General features: G+C 38.8%; 1 pseudogene; it reads left to right on the top strand.

The window, feature by feature from the left end:
- Positions 1–6,894: 6,894 nt before the first annotated feature.
- LOC148802959 (senescence-specific cysteine protease SAG12 pseudogene) lies at positions 6,895–7,816 on the top strand (annotated as a pseudogene).
- The last annotated feature ends 3,137 nt before the right edge of the window (positions 7,817–10,953 follow it).

Genomic DNA, 10,953 nt, shown 5'->3' with positions numbered 1-10,953 from the left:
TCCTTGGTTAGGTATGACTATCAATCCCCATCTCCATCATGGCCATCTCAATTCCCAACACTCTGGGCTTGGGGAAATCAAATGCCAAACAAGGACAAGAAAAATTGTCATTCCTATTTATTAGTATATAATTTTCAAACATTTTTCATCATTTAAAATATTTAATGATTTTTACATAGTTTTCTTCAACATTTTTAATTTTCTCAATTTTGATCTAGGTGCAGGAGAATGGTTCTTTTTTCAAGTTACTTTTTCAAACATTAGTATATAAAAAACTATTTAAGTCAAATTTAATACAACTTCTTCTTATAGTCAATTAAATCGATTTTGAATAAAAACAAAACTTGTACAAACTTGACCCATTGACATCCCTCCCCAATTTAAGCCACTACAATTTTTACGATCGTTGCTAATACAATTCACAACAGTTGTAGAATAACTATTGCCAATACATCGGTTTGGCAACAACACTAATCAATTGTTGCTAAAAATTGTATTTTGAGTCAATTTTCTTGTAGTCTGTGCTTCGGGTCCAACCCTGACAGTTGAGAGAAACTGCCCCAACCTTCTTGAGAGGACATTAGCGTTAGCCTTGTTAGGATAAACTCCCCAAGTCTATCCAACGACTAGGAACATTCTAAACTAATATGAGTCTCATAAATGTCTAATTTAAGAAATAATTAAAGTAATAATATAGAAACACACCAATCATAACATGAAACAATTATGTGCTTATTTACAATAAATGTTAACATCAATTTGATTGGAGCTAAGGGCATACATTGTCTAATAGTTGAAGTATCATTAAACGGTTCAGACTAGCCACGTGGCTCTTTGTGACTGAACAGTTAGATCACCCCTCATCGATCACTTATCAATTACATGTGTATTTTCATGTATACTAGTGTTTATATACGTGTAAGTGGACACTTGTCAGAGAGTGAACGAATGTACATGATTAAAAGAAAATAAATTCAAACTAATTAAACATTGACCAGTTTGTGGTCTAGGAAAGAGTACCATTGGTCATGATTGCGTCCCCTAAGTGCTACAAAATATGTCCTCCAATTTGTGCATGTAATAAATGCCACTTTCTCAAATGATATGAGGAAAGTTCTTAATGAATGTTATGGTTCAAGTTGGACTCTAATTAATTACAGCAAGGAAATTTTGCCACCCTATGCTAAGGCTTAGGGGAAATCACACATTCGGACATTCCGGGATATAAAAGGTAGATTTCCAATAGTAGTTTTCCCTTGTGCTGTGAGTACGAAGAGATAGAAGGAACCGTACAACAGTAGTGGTCACTTTAGCATGGTCTTCGGCCTGAAGAATGTCGAAGCCACCTATCAACAACTTGTGGACAAAGTTTTCAAGCACCAAATGGGAAGAAACGTCAAAACCTATTTGAATGACATGGTTTAGAGGTACAATTCAGGCAGGCTGGGCCGGGTTTTAGCTCAACCCAGGCCCAACCCTAAGAATAGGACCTAAAGCCCGAGCCCGAGGTCAAGCCCGAATTATTCAACCCATACCCAGCCTGCACTAAAATTTTAGGCACTTGGGTTGGGCCCGGGCCTAGGCCAAACTTGAATTGGTTAATCAGCCCAATGGCCAAAGCCCCACATTAAAATTTAATGAGCCTAATGAGTTTTTACTTGTTTTTGATTTCCTTAATTGATGTTGCCAACTTGCCATAATAAGTTTCCACTCGCTTTGGACTTTTGGGCTTTTGGCGGTTTAAACTTTGGGTTTCCTTAATTAATGTTGCCAACTTGCCAAAATGGCATTCAAATTAAAAGAATTTGAAACGTCAAAGTTTCATATAGGGAAATGTGTCTAGAAAAAGAAACTTAAGAAACTAATTAATGACTTTGAGTAATGGCATTGGCAATTGACACATGGCACCTAATACTAAATTAGTAATTTACTAATTAAACAACTACCATTAAGCCAACACAATAACATATTAACATACGATTCATTGATTCAACTATATACTACATGTACAATACATCGGGCTGGGCTCGGGTTACCTAAGACCTCAACCCGAGCCCAACCTGAAAAAAATAAAAACCTACTTTTTCAAGCCCAGGTCCAACCCGAGGTCCAGAAAATCTAACCCAACCCGTGAAAAAAATCGTGTTGGGCCAGGCTGGGCTCAGGTTAAGCCCGCTCAAGTTGCACCCCTAACATGGTTATCAAGAGCATGGAGGCTAACCAGCACACCTCAGACCTTGCCAAGACCTTTGCTACACTATGGAAGTACAACATGAGGCTTAACCCCAGTAAGTGTGTTTTTGGCGTCACCTGGGGCAAATTCTTGGTCTTCTTCGCCACATTGTAGGGTATTGACGCCAATCCAAGAAGATTCATGCTATACATTACATGGCACCACCTTGGTCGATCAAAGAAACTCAGAGCCTTATCGACCAAGTGGCTGCCCTCATCCGATTCATGTCGAAATCGGCCGACTGCTGCCTACCCTTCTTTCGAGCCATCAAGAAACTGAAGGACTTCCAATGCACCAAAGAATGCCAACAAGCCTTTGATGAACTGAAGTCTTACCTTGCCTCGCCTCCTCTGCTCACTCGGCCGCTTCGTGGAGACACACTATTCCTATACCTCTCGACTAGGGACAAGGCCCTCAGTTCTGTTTTGGTGAGGTCTCTAAAGGTTAGGAGATTGGCTAAGATGATGGATGAGGTCTCTGAAAGCTCAGGATGAAGAAGGCAAATGGTGATCTTTGCCTCAACTAGCGCCCTATTTATAGGGAAACAGACAGCTTAGATCTTCTCGGATCTAATGGCCGCGGAGCAGCCGACTTGACAGCCCAATCCGATGCGTAACACGCATCATCGACCTTGGTAGTGCAAAACGACACTGAGTAATCAAGCCAATTCGTCCACCGGCTCTGGGCCAGAAGTAACCCAACCTAGATGAACTGACGCCCATCCCACATACGGTCACGACTCATCGACTCCGACACCTGTCTTGTGAGGCACATGATCAGGGGGCACGAGCCTTTCATACCTGTACAAGGCGCGGTACCAAGCCCTTGGCCCATTATAACTTTCTCAAGAGGCAAAGTCATCAACAAAGCAAACGCCACCAAAGCAACTAAGGGAAGCCCTCAGAATTTGAGGCCGACACCTCCGTGCCTTTGAGCTAAGGCTATCTCTGAGGTCTGCACTGGAACATGCCACTTAGTGCCTCCCGATAATAATGTTACACTCTCTTCAGCCAAAACCAAGGTCCCTACTAGAATCTCCACCGTGACCTTGAGAGTGGGGGGTAGGCTCAAGTATAAATAAGTGGTGTCACTCCCTAGGTAAGCTATCTTGGATTTTCTACTCTCAAGCTCTCTAGCATCTGGGTAACCTTGTTTGAGCTACCTCTCTCAGATCTCGTCCGACCCCTTGTTATGCAGTTACTAACTTGACCGTCAGAGTCTCCATCCCTAGGATAACACCCGGGCCTCTAACATGCTTCTTCCTTCACAAGTCAGACTTTCTGGCCCTCAACTTGATAAGCCCTCGGACTCAATTAGCCCTCATCTATGGAAGCATATATACAATGTTGCCCTTGGCCCAACCTTGACAGCAATGGAAACCTAAAAATTTGAGCAATGAATAGTCGACCTGTTTGACTCAACGACTAGGTCAGGTTAAACGCTGCAATTAAAATTGAAATAAAATATAGGGTAAAATACAAAAACCTCCCCTAAAGTTTTTGACAATCATAAAAACCTCCCCTATAATTTCATTTTAGCAAAAACCTCCCCTCTATTTTTGACAAAATTAACAAATACCTCCCTTCTGTCAATGACCAAGATGGAAAATGTTAAAGAGGTGATCATTTTTTTCAAACACTGTTCATCTTCTTCCCCATTCAAACCCAGAAGTAGAGGCAACAACAACACCCCTTTAAATCTGATCTCTTCCTCTTCTCCCATCTTCTTCGACTTCTTATTCTTTTCCATTCTTCTTCTTCTCCTTCTTTTCTTCTTCTTCTTCTTCTGTTTCTTCTTCTTCTTCTTCTAGCATTGTCCCCTTCCATCGCCCTTGTTTTCTACCACCAATAGGGGAAGAAAGGGTGTCCTTGGTTTTGATCTAAAAATGATTACAAAAGAAATTAATAATCTGAAAATAATAAATAGAAGTTCTGAAGAAAACAAGATGGTAATCATGGAGTTGGGACTTGGGAAGACCTCGGATCTGAGATCTCGTTCGTGTTTGTGGAATTGTGGATTCAGAGAGACTTCTGAGTTAATGTTAAGAAGGAATTTGGATTTCATAGATTTTCTTTTGATTTTGATGGCTGAGGAGTTGTTTCAATCGAGAAACATGTTAAGCCATGTAGTAGTCATTACTCATTAGTCAAAAAGAAAAAACACAATTTCAAAACCAAGGGCACCCTATGCCTATGCCTATACCAATGTGGTGTGTGGTAAAGAATTTCATCTTCTTCCCCGTTCGAACCTAGAAAGCGATCCAAAAATGGACGCCGACAGGGGAAGGAGAAGAAAGGAGGGGAAGGAGGAACAAGAAGAAGAAAAGAGATGGAGAAGAAAGAGAGGAAGCACAGAGGGGGAAGAAAGATGGTGGGAGAAGGTGGATCGATGCTGAGTTCGAATCTACCGCTGCAACCAGATAGAGAAAGGGAAAAAGGAGAAGAACAAGAAGCCAAAGAAGATGAGAGATTAGAGAAGAGGAAGTGATCGGATTTAGAGGGGTGCCGCTGCTGCCTCTGCTTCTGGGTTCGAACAGGGAAGAAGATGAACAGTATTCGAGAAAGGGTAAAATAGGTATTTTGAAAAAATGATCATCTCTTTAACGTTTTCCATCTTGATCATTGACGGAAGGGAGGTATTTGTTAATTTTGTGGGTAGGTTTTGCTAAAATGAAACTATAAGGGAGGTTTTTATGATTGTCAAAAACTTCAAGGGAGGTTTTTGTAATGTACTCTAAAATATATAAATTGACCTTGAACTAAACATATATATACATACATATATTACATATAAAATGTAATTATACATTTTTATTATATAATAAATAATTTATACGCTTATATAGCGGATGATGTGTCACACTCTAATCCATCCGATTTGGATGGTTGAACCTCTGACCTGTGACCCAGCAGTGGGCCAGTGGCTCAACCTCTTGATCGGTTTTAAAACACTGCCTTAGACATTGCACAGATAGAACGCAATCAGTGACAATTAATGCTGTGGGTGGTTGCAATGATATAGGAATGTACTTTCAAGTTAATGAAGGAACAATAGCCTTTCTAAATGTGTATTTTCATGTATATGTGTTTATATACGTGTAAATGGATATTGTCAAAGAGTGAATGGAAGTATAAGATTAGAAAAAATTAGATTTGACTGGTTAAACTAAACATTGAATAGTTTATGGTCCAGCCAATAGCATAGTAGCTTTCATCATGGTTGCGTCCTCTAAGTGCTAGAAAATATGTTCCCCAATTTGCGCATGTAATAGATGCCACTTTTTGATATGATTTATATTATATATAAACGTATCGATGTAGAGTGAATGCTTTTTCGGATTAATCGATTGTCTTCAGTTCGGTTTTAGTTATCGGTACCACTAGTTTGGTTAATTAAACCGTGAGCACCCCCAATTGTGTGTATTGAGTCGATATGGGTGTGTATTGTTCGTTATGGACGGAGACATATGCCATGCACACATGGTTTTTTACTAAAAAATGAGCTAGAATGGGGTGATTCAAACCCAAACCAATTAAGGCAATACTCCTTAGTGTCCAATTTCTTAAACCACTAAGCAATTTAGCAAGTAAAATAAAATAACCTTATGAATTTTTTTGTCTAAATCCAATTCAAATAAATAATACATATTTATGTATAACAACTCTAACAAAAAATTAAAAATAATAATATACAAAATCAGTATTTGATAAAACAATAGAATAAATAATCTAATAGATCCACATTTATATGAGAAGATTAATTATTTGAATCTCATGAAATTTATAGAAATAAAATATTTATAATAGAATAATTATTTTAATACTTAAAGTTTATAAATTTGCACATATGTATCTTAATATATATAATTTGATTTTCATTTTTATTATATTATTTCATTTTATTATTGCATATATAAACAATTTTATACATCAAAATTTCGTTTTAATATATATATATATAAAGGTTTTTTTAATTTTTTGTCTATTTTATTTTGTTAATTTACTTTAAATTTTTATAATTATTTTTTTCAATTTTTTAAAAGATATTCTTCTCATGGCTTGGAGTGGTCCATGACTAGCCCAAGACTCGACCTGTGGACCAGCCCACGTTGGCCGTAGGAGACAAGGTAAAAGAAAATCAAAATTATGCAGCAGGAGGCGATAATTGAATGCAAAATCCAAGAAACCTTAACATTAAGTCTCATTTTCCACTTGTGTAATGGGACTTCAGTGTGTGGCAATATCCGTCAAATGAGCAATCTCCGCAGGCCATTCCCCATCAACTTAATTACAATTACAATCCACAATCGAGACACGGCCAACCAGTTATATATGGTGATCATCCAGCAAAATTTGACAAAGTGGTGACATGGTTGCGTCCTTTGAGTGCAAGAAAATCATATACAGCCCCATCAATTCCTAATGATAAATGTTATAAGTCAAACACCCCCTGCACGGCAAGGAAATTAACATAGTTTCCTTGGGGAAGTGCACATGCATGCAAACTCTATATAAATGAAAACCACCAAAGGAATTGGACATGGATCCTCAATTACTTAGCCTTTAATTTGTTCTCCTCTTATTCATCATCATATATATATATATATATATAGTTATCAGCTACTTCAGACGACAAAGGCGTGCCAACTCATAACCTGTGCCATGGCCTCGCTATTGATCATCATTTTAGGAGCTTCTACTTCTCAAGCCAATGCCCGCACTCTCCAACAAGCATCTATGTTGGAGAGGTTTGAGCAATGGATGGCTCGCCCTGGAGTTGTATACCAAGACAATGTAGAGAAGGAGAAACACTTCAACATATTCAAGAACAATGCCGAGCGCATAGATTCTTTCAACTTGGGGTGCAAGTGCAACTAGGGTTCAAAGCATTACAATACGTACAATTCACTAACAAAGTAATCAATTCAATATATATAGGATGTTATTGGGCATTCTCGGCAGTGGCAGCAATAGAAGGGATTATCCAAATCAAGAAAGGCCAACAAATTTCTCTATCTGAGCAACAGCTGGTAGACTGCAACACTGAAAATAATGGCTGTGACGGTGGTTTTATGGATACTGCATTCCAATATATCCAACAAACTGGTGGCATTAACAGCGAAGAAAACTACCCTTACAGAGGAGTGCAGGGAATGTGCGACACAGAGAAATCAGCATCCCATGCAGCAAGTATCAGTGGATATGTGGACGTCCCATCAAATGATGAGAATGAGTTATTGAAGGCAGTAGCGATGCAACCAGTTTCTGTCGCCATAGACGCTAGTTCCAACGAAGATGGCAGTAGCGATGCAACCAGTTTCTGTCGCCATAAACACCAGTTGAAGGCAGTAGACTGCAACACTCAACTGGTGTTTTTACAGGGGAATGTGGAACTGATTTAAACCATGCTGTTACAGTGGTTGGTTATGGTACAACTGAAGATGGCATGATGTATTGGTTACTGAAGAATTCGTGGGGCACTCAGTGGGGAGATAATGGAGATATGCGAATCCAACGAGATGTTGCTGCCTCAAATGGTGGCCTTTGTGGCATTGCCATGAAAGCCTCTTATCCTACCGCCTAATTAAACATCTATCAGCTAAACTAGCTAATAAATACATGCATCCATGGTGATAGTTGATATCGCTCGGAGTTGGTCAATGAATATGTTATAACTTTGTCATTGAGTGGGTTGTCGTTTTGAATGTTCCGTATTAGGCAAGTATTAAGTGCTAATTATTTATCATTGATCGTGTAACTTAAATTATCTATACTAGTACTGAATGTTTACCTATACTAGGTGTACGTATTTGATATATATATGATTGTTGTTTTCACTTTCCACCATTTGTGTGTGATGTCTTCATCATCTACTTGTTAATTTCTAGATGATGTTATTGCCAATATAGGTGTATTTGATATATATGATTGTTGTTATCACTTTCAACCATTTGTGTGTGAAGTCTTGATCATCTACTAGGATGTAGATGATGTTATTGGGAATTAGGTATATCAATTTACCCTAAATCCCACCTCCCTTCCTCTTATTTTAAGATTACATGAAGTTAAAAGGAAAGCTTTCAGAGGTCTATAACTACATTCTCAATCAATCCGCAATCAAACCAAATCATCTTTTAAATTAAGGAGACTAATGCGAAAATTAACTAACAAGAATGAAAATCTACCAATGCTGGTTAAGAAATGTATGCATTTGATGTAGACTTGACTAAACTTTATAGAAGCAATCCTAGTAGAGCTTAACTAGGAATGGTGTCTCTTGAGATTTTTGGACGAACAAAGGTCTTGTGATTGCTTCTTGATGTGCAAGGGTGGATATCTGAGCTGGGAAGGGCTCTGCCTTTCTTGAAGGCTAGGATGAAAACACTGAGAGAAATTGGGGTGTTTAGTGGGTTCTAATCTGAGATTGAAACTCTTTCTGAAGTTCTTGGCTGAAATGGTTTATTCGGGTGGGGATTCTAGGTTCTTGTTTTTTCTTCAAAAGTCTCTAGCTTAAAACCCATCTTATTTATAGAGAGGAAGGGCTGAAGCAGGTCTGAGACTTTTAGTGGGTTCTAATCTGAGACTGAAACTCTTTCTGAAGTTCTTGGCTGAACTGGTTGGGTATTCGGGTGGGGATTCTAGGTTCTTGTTTTTTCTTCAAAAGTCTCTAGCTTAAAACCCATCTTATTTATAGAGAGGAAGGGCTGAAGCAGGTCTGAGACAACTCAATCTAGCTAACATGCTTTTCCAGAAAATATTCAGGGGATTAATTAATCAATCTGAGGTTCCCATAATTTCCTTTGTTTTTTTCACGTGCAATGGTGTCATTTTCAAATTTGTTCATATCAGATTCAAATCTTACATCTCAATAGCTGAAAATGTAACTTTAAAATTGTCATAATGGCCCTTACGTCAATTTCTAGGGTCATGAAAAAGAGTCATATTGGGGTTTTTGGGTTTATTTGGTTTACTTGGTTTGATTTTTGAATTTCATCTGGATTTCTTTGTCTTGAAGGACCATACTAAGAGAATTTTACTCAGAGGTACTAGTAGAGATAGACTATCAGTTTCCTAGAGCAGTTCAGTAGAGGATAGAAAACATGGAAGTTTGTGTTGGAGAGAAAACCTCCTTGTCAAAATGGCATCAATGTCTTGGTCATGCCTCCTTAAGAGTTGTGAAAAACATTATTTCTAAATTTGGTTTACCTTATTCCGGTTGTTTTAGTCATCCTTTTGTGTATGAAGCTTGTTAGATGGGCAATGCCCACCGTTTAAGTTTACCGTCTTCAAATACAGATTTTTCTTCCCCTCTTGAGTTAGTATTTTCGGATGTATGGGGACCTATCCCAACTTTATCCAATAAAAGATTCTGGTATTATCTTCTATTTATGGATGCATATTCAAAATTTTCATGGATTTTTCCTATTGAGCGAAAATCAGATGTCTTTAATATGTTTCTTAAATTCAAGAATCATGTTGAGAATCTTTTCTCTACAAAAATCAAGACGTTTCAGAGTGATTGGGGTGGTGAATTTTGCTCTCTCTCCCGTTATCTTGACAGTACTGGTATTACTCACCATCTTAGTTGTCCCCACAGGCATGAACAGAACTGCAATGTTGAATGCAGACATCGGCACATTATTGAGTCCACCTTACCTCTATTAGCGTCATCTTCTCTCCCTCAGTCGTTCTGAGCCGATGCTGCTGAAAATGTAGTCTTTCTTATCAACAAACTACCTACTCTAGGTCTTGGTAATCTCTCTCCTCATGAGAAGTTATTTGGCAAACCTCCTGATTATTCTATATTGAAAGTATTTGGCTGTAAATGTTTTCCTCTACTTTGGCCTTATAATTTTCACAAAATGGATATTTGCTTTGCTCATTGTATCTTTATTGGCTACCGCAACAGTCACAAAGGGTATGGTTGTTATAACCCTGCTACCAGTAAAGAGATCATTGCTCACCATGTTGTTTTTTATGAACATTCCTTTCCTAGAATGGTACAGTCATCGCCATCTCCCAACCCTGCTGCTCCTACTGGGGTTACTCTCCCCTCTTTGGGTCTTATTAATGCTTACACGTGTCCAGCTTCTACTGATTCTGTTCCTGAGGCATCTCCTGATCACTCACCATCTATATCTATTACTAATGAGGAATCTGCCACTTTTTCCCCTAAACCAGAACAGGAAGCTTCCATCACTGATGATCTCTTACCAATTCCGCGCACCAAACCTATTCAGGAGTAGCATGACACAACCCATGCCGTGGATCCCCCTGTTCGTACTCATACTATGACAACTAGGTTAATGGCATCCAGATCGGCTCAAGCTTTGACATCTACTTGCCACCCTCTTCCTCTTGCTCTAGTCCATGATGTTACTGCTCAAGAAGAGGAGCCATCTTCCTACGAACAGGCTGCTAAGTCCCCTCATTGGCATTCTGCTACGACTGCCGAATTTCACGCACTACTCCAGAATGGCACTTGGGAGTTGGTTCCCTATGATTCCTCTATGAACATCGTTGTGTCCAAGTGGGTCTTCAAAATCAAACGGCACCCAGATGGCTCGATTGAACATTACAAGGCCCGTCTTGTCGCGCAAGGTTTCATTCAAGTTCCGAGAGTTGACTTCATTGAGACCTTCAGCCCCGTTGTCAAACCGACAACTATGCATGTTGTTCTTTCACTAGTAGTTTCCCATGGATGGGATATCCACCAGTTAG

The sequence above is a fragment of the Nelumbo nucifera genome, chromosome 1 (genome assembly GCF_055504915.1).
Source record: "Nelumbo nucifera cultivar China Antique chromosome 1, China Antique-T2T, whole genome shotgun sequence".
Taxonomy (NCBI): domain Eukaryota; kingdom Viridiplantae; phylum Streptophyta; class Magnoliopsida; order Proteales; family Nelumbonaceae; genus Nelumbo; species Nelumbo nucifera.
This window is presented reverse-complemented; position numbering and strand designations above follow the sequence as displayed.